This window comes from Balaenoptera borealis (genome assembly GCF_965194805.1).
Source record: "Balaenoptera borealis genome assembly, chromosome: 5".
Taxonomy (NCBI): Eukaryota; Metazoa; Chordata; class Mammalia; order Artiodactyla; family Balaenopteridae; genus Balaenoptera; species Balaenoptera borealis.
In genome coordinates, this window is record NC_138862.1 from 126,380,110 (window position 1) to 126,386,228 (window position 6,119).

The following is a 6,119-nucleotide window of genomic DNA, read 5'->3' on the forward strand; positions in this document are numbered from 1 at the left end:
TAAATTTTACTAATGGGATGACCAAGTTTCCTGGTCCCAGCTTTAATCCTTGGCAGATGCCCACATCTTTCGGAGCCTCAGTCTCTCACCTGAAAAATGGGTATGATGATAGTACTTATCTTGCAGACTCTGAGGATAAAGTACTTTCAGGATCTAATGCCTGGCGTTTCCAAAGGGGGTGCAAGAAGGTCATGTGGTAGCCAAGTCGGTGGCTTTCTGAAGATCTTCAGAGGGAGAGCTTTACAGAGGTATATGCTTATCAGTTAAGATTCTCTGGTTACAAGCGACTGAAATCTTTCCTATAAAACAGAGATGGAAGTGATGGGAAGGATGCTTACTATCTCACAGAGTGAAAGGGAAAGCCGAACAGCCAAGCCTCAAGAAGGACTTGAAGGATGGAAGCTCCAGGCAAGAACTGAAGAGAAATCTCTCCAGGAGGCTGCTGTCAGAATGACGTGGTTCCAACTACAGTTGGCCCTTTGAATCCACACATTACACATCCACTTTTTTTTTTTTTTTGGCTGCGTTGGGTCTTCGTTGCTGCATGCGGGCTTTTCTCTAGTTGTGACGAGCGGGGGCTACTCTTCACTGCAGTGTGTGGGCTTCTCATTGGATGGCTTCTCTTGTTGTGCAGCACGGGCTCTAGAGCGCAGGCTCAGTAGTTGTGGCGCAAGGGCTTAGTTGCTCCACAGCACGTGGGATCCTCCCGGACCAGGGCTCGAATCTGTGTCCCCTGCATTGGCAGGCAGATTCTCAACCACTGTGCAACCAGGGAAGTCCCCACATCCACGACTTCCGCATCCATGGGTTCAAACTGTGGATTGAAAATATTCAAAGAAACAAAATTCCAGAAAGTTCCAAAAAGCAAAACTTGAATTTGCCATGTGCCAGCAAATATTTACGAAGCATTTACATTGTATTTACAACTATTAATATAGCATTTACATTATATTGGGTAATATAAGTAATCTAGAGATGATTTAAAGTGTAAGTGAGAATGTGTGTAGGTAATAAGCAAATACTATGCCATTTTATGTAAGGGATTTGAGCATCCTTGTATTTGGGTATTTAAGGAAGTCCTAGAACCAGTCCTCCACGGATCCTGAGGGATGATTTTACATGCTTGCCATCAAATTCAAGTTCTGGTGAAAGAAGCTGATTGGCCTGAGTGGGGTTCTATTTACCCCTGGGAAATGGAGAGAGCTGGTCCTCCGACTGACAGTTCCAAGACAACTTGGCTGCATCTACTGGTACGATTCATCAGGTCAAATCTGGGAGAGGGATGCCTAGCTCTGTGCAGCAAGAATGAGTCCTATTATTTGTAAAACAAAAGTGATGTTTCTATTACTCAACTGTCAGTGATTTTACAAAGTCTGAACTTTTCATTATTTCCCTAAAGGGACTAGGATTTTCATTCTTCAAGATGAGGGTATGAGGATAGATGTCAGGGAGAGGGACGGAGACAGAAAGAACAGGGACTGAGGGAGAAGGGTGACAGTCTGGACAATCTAAGAACCCTTGCAATTTTCAGCAACACCCTTGCAACTTCCGTAGAGTCTTCAAAACCTTATCTTTGAAGCCTTTCCCAAGGGCCACACCTGCCCCATTTTTGTCCTCACCCAGAGTGTTTCTCCCCTGTTCCTGTTCACGGTCCAAACGCCCAACAGTTTCCTACAGACACAAATTCCTTTGTCAAAGCCCCATTGTGCGCTGAGAAAGGACCAGTAGCAAGAGAAAGAGTAAAGTGAGAAGGGATACGTGATGAGGGGAGGTCCCCAAGGAAGTATCAGGAAATAAGATTCTAAGTGGGGACGCTGGCCATTGATGGGAAGGGGCCTCTGAACCAGCAGGCAGGGAGTTTAAAGATGGGTAGAGTGTGGATAGGTTTTGAGTAGAGAATCAGAGGGCCTTCCTGCCTCTTGGCCTCTCTCTTCTCTGAGCAATGGAAAGCAAAGTCATTGGCTGAGAAAAGGTAGGGTTGTGTTGGGAGCTGCAGGAGTGAGAATTCTGAAGTAGCTGCTGGGGGCTGTGCACGTGGCTGTGATGCTAGAACTTGAATCCGCGCAGCCCACCGAGTAGTGGGACGGTCTGTAGCACTGCAGGACAGTCCTTCCCGCTCACTCGGAGCACAGTCTTCTCATTAGCCCTGTGTGTCCTCATGGCAGATTGGTGAAGTAGACAAGGCAGGCACTGATAGTCCCACCTCCTATATATAAGCCGAGCCTCTGGAATTAAGGGTTTTGACCAAGGCCACCCAATTTATTCAAAGCAGAGACGAGGCTAAACTCTGTGGTCCCTGGCAGCTGTTACGATGGAAAAGCTCTGTTTCACTCGTGTTTCATGGGGTAGGAAAAACACTGAGACTTGTGAAAATAATACAGACTGTCTTCTGAGCCCAGAATGTGGCCCAAAAGAGAGCAGGCAGGGAGACTGTAATCCACCACGAGATGGTGGGGTGGATGAGTCAGTTCTTCCAACCCTGGAATTATCAGCTTATCCCCAATTTTCCACATGACACTCTGTCTCTTTTCTTCTGACAACACCTACTGAACTACAATTCTACCCCAAACTGAACACTCAAAACAGAAAATAACTGCCCAAGGCCAAGGCTACATCTGTCTGTGATGACAGGCAGACTCTCTGCCCTATAGCACAGGGACATAAATGTCAAAGGCACTTGGGCCGGCTCCTTCCTGCCATCCCGGATGCCCCCACTGTGATGCAGGCCCAGAGCAATCATCCCATGTCACAGCCACTGTGGACATGATCTGTGATAGCTGACACTTGGCTCCCCTACTCCCCAGAGCTGGCTGCTGTCAGGTTTGGTATGTGGAACATTTTGTCTGAGGGACATGCTGGCCTGGGTTGAAAGTAATTCCCATCAGCTCAGAACCGGGTGGTCTGTCACAAGGTTAGTTTTCAGTTTGATCTGGACTCAGGAAGTCTTTCGGGCTGAGAGCTGGTATTCTCAAAGGTTAAAAAGCCCATCAGAAATTTCTTCCATGAGAAAATGCGATGCATCTGACTGCCCTGACTTGCATGCAGTTCCCAGATCAGGGGCCTGAGCATTATTTCACTTTAGACTCAGGACTGCAGTGTCCTGAAGATTCCTGGGGCCTGGGCTGGGAGAAGCTGGCAGTGGGATGCACTGGCCACTACTAATGGGAAGCCAGAAAGGGCAGCATGTATGTTCTTAGGATGCCCTAAGTGTGTGTCTGTGTGTAGGTACACATGCAGTGTGTGTTTGGCTGTGTGCGTCACACAAATGTTTATGTGCATGTTTGTTTGTCTCCAGGGGACATGTGTTTGTGCATATGTGTATGTATGGGTGGTCAATTGGTGTGAATGTGCATGTGTATTCAAATGTGTGTGTATGTGTACACATGTGTATGCGTGTTGAACGTGTGTGTGTATGTGTGTGTGGTCCTGTGTATGCACAGATGGACATGCATGTGTTCACACATCTATGCTGGCCTGAGAATGGGGTGGTTTAATGGTAAGAGCTTTGGAATCAGACAGATATGGGTTCAAATTCTAACTCTACAATTTATTAGCTATATGAACCCTTGCTACTCACCACCTTGGCTTCCTCCTCTCCAAGACGGGATGATACCACCTTTCTCATAGGACCAGGGTGAGGGTTAACAGCCATGAAGTAGATACAGCCCTGGCACATAGTCAGTGCCCAGCAAGTGGTAGATAATATTATTGCTATGACTCTCTTCACCACCATTATCATCCTTCTTGTCTCATCTTATTTTGTTTCCTGGTTGTGTGGCATTAGTTCTGTCTCTTTAAAACCCATCCAGGGCTGCAAACATTTCAGATGGAAATGAACTAACTTGAACTAGCAGTCCAGAGAAATGGGTAACCACACCAATACCCCTCACCCACTGTGACTTTGGCTACATCAGTGAATAATAATATCCCCATCAACTAAATGACATGAACAACCACCCCTGCTCAATGAGTTTTCTTTCTGTGCTGGTACCTCTTGTAGAGATGAAAGTAATCAAATGGTTCTTGGCCACTTTCTGCACACCCAGGCCTGGCATAGCCTCCATGGAACATATGAGAAGAGAATACACATATCCCTGATGTTAACAATTTCCAGTGCGGTTGTCTTGTTGTTTTTAATAAATAAACAAACAGGCTCATTCAGGTATAATTGGCATACAGTAAACTACACACATATAAAGCATATGATTTGGTAAGTTTTAACCTATGTACACACCATATAACCATCACCACAATCAAGATAATGAGCATGTCCATCACCCCATCCCTTCCTCCCACTCTTCCTGCACAACCCCTCCCCCCAGGCAACCATGCTTTCTTTCCCCGCAGACTGGTGTGCATTTTCTAGAGTTCTATAATCTTCAGATTATAATCATAAGCATGAATTTTGGGGGGCTTTTTCACTAAGCATAATTATTTTAAGCTTCATCCATGTTGTCATGTCAGTTTATTCCTTTTTATTGCTGAATAATGTTCCATTATATGGATGTACCACAATTTGTTACCCATTCACCTGTTGAGGGACCTCTGGGTTGTTTCCAGCCTTTGACTATTACAAATAAAACTCCTATGAACATTTGTGTACAAGCTTGGATGTATGTTTTCATTTCTCTTGGGAAAATATCTAGGGGTGGGATGGTTGAATCGTATGACAAGTGTATATTTAACTTTTTAAGAAACTCCCAAACTGTTTTCTAAAGTAATTGCACCATTTTACATCTTTACCAGCAGTGTATAAGAGTTCTGTTTCCTCAAAATCCTCACGAAAACTTGATATGATCAGTCTTTTTAATTTTAGCCATTTTTCATAGGTGCGTTGTGGTATCTCATTGTGGTTTTTAATTTGCATGACCTAATGACTAATGATGTTGAGCATAATTTCTTTTTGTAAAATGTTATTGGAATATAGTTGATTTACAATGTTGTGTTAGTTTCAGGTGTACAACCAAGTGATTCAGTTACACATGTACATATATTCATTCTTTTCAGATTCTTTTCTCATATAGGTTATCACAGGATATTGAGTAGAGTTCCCTGTGCTATACAGTAGGTCCTTGTTGGTTATCTATCTTATGTAGAGTAGTGTGTGTATGGTAATGTGCGTACTTGCCATTCATGTATCTTCTTTGGTTAGTTGTCTGTTCAAATCTTAAGCCTATTTTTAAAGTTGGGTTATTTGTTTTCTTATCATTGAATTTCAGGAATTCTTATATATTCTGGATACAAGTCCTCTATTAAAAATATTCGCAAATATTTTCCCCCACTTTGTGGCTTGAACTTGTATCATCTTAACAATATCTTTTAAAGAGAAATTTTAAATTTATCACTGTGTCCTTTTATGGGTTGTGCTCTGCCTAATCCAAGGTCACAAAGGTTCTCTCCTATGTTTTCTTCTAGAAAGTTCATAGTTTTATATTTCATTTAGGTCTATGGTCATTTTGAGTTAATTTTTAAAACATAGGGAATTCCCTGGCGGTCCAGTGGTTAGGACTCTATGCTTCCACTGCAGGGGGTCCGGGTTCACTCCCTGGTAGGGGAACTAAAATCCCACAAGCCATGTGGCAAGGCCAAAAAAAAAAAAAAAAAATATATATATATATATATATATATATATATATAAAATGAGGTATGGATTGACGTATATTTTTGCATATATATGCCAATTGTTCCAGAATCATTGTTTAAAAGACTGTCCTTGGGGCTTCCCTGGTGGTGCAGTGGTTGGGGGTCCGCCTGCCAATGCAGGGGACACGGGTTCGAAACCTGGTCCGGGAAGATCCCACATGCCACGGGGCAACTAAGCCCGTGCGCCACTACTGCTGAGCCTGTGCTCTAGAGCCCGCAAGCCACAACTACTGAGCCCACGCATCACAACTACTGAAGCCCATGCGCCTAGAGCCTGTGCTCTGCAACAAGAGAAGCCACCGCAATGAGAGGCCCGCGCACCGCAACGAAGAGTAGCCCCCGCTCACCGCAACTAGAGAAAGGTCACGTGCAGCAACGAAGACCCAACGCAGAGAAAAATAAATAAATAAAAATTTTTTAAAAAAAAGACTGTCCTTTCTGCACTGAATTGCCTTTGCAACTTTTTCAAAACTCAG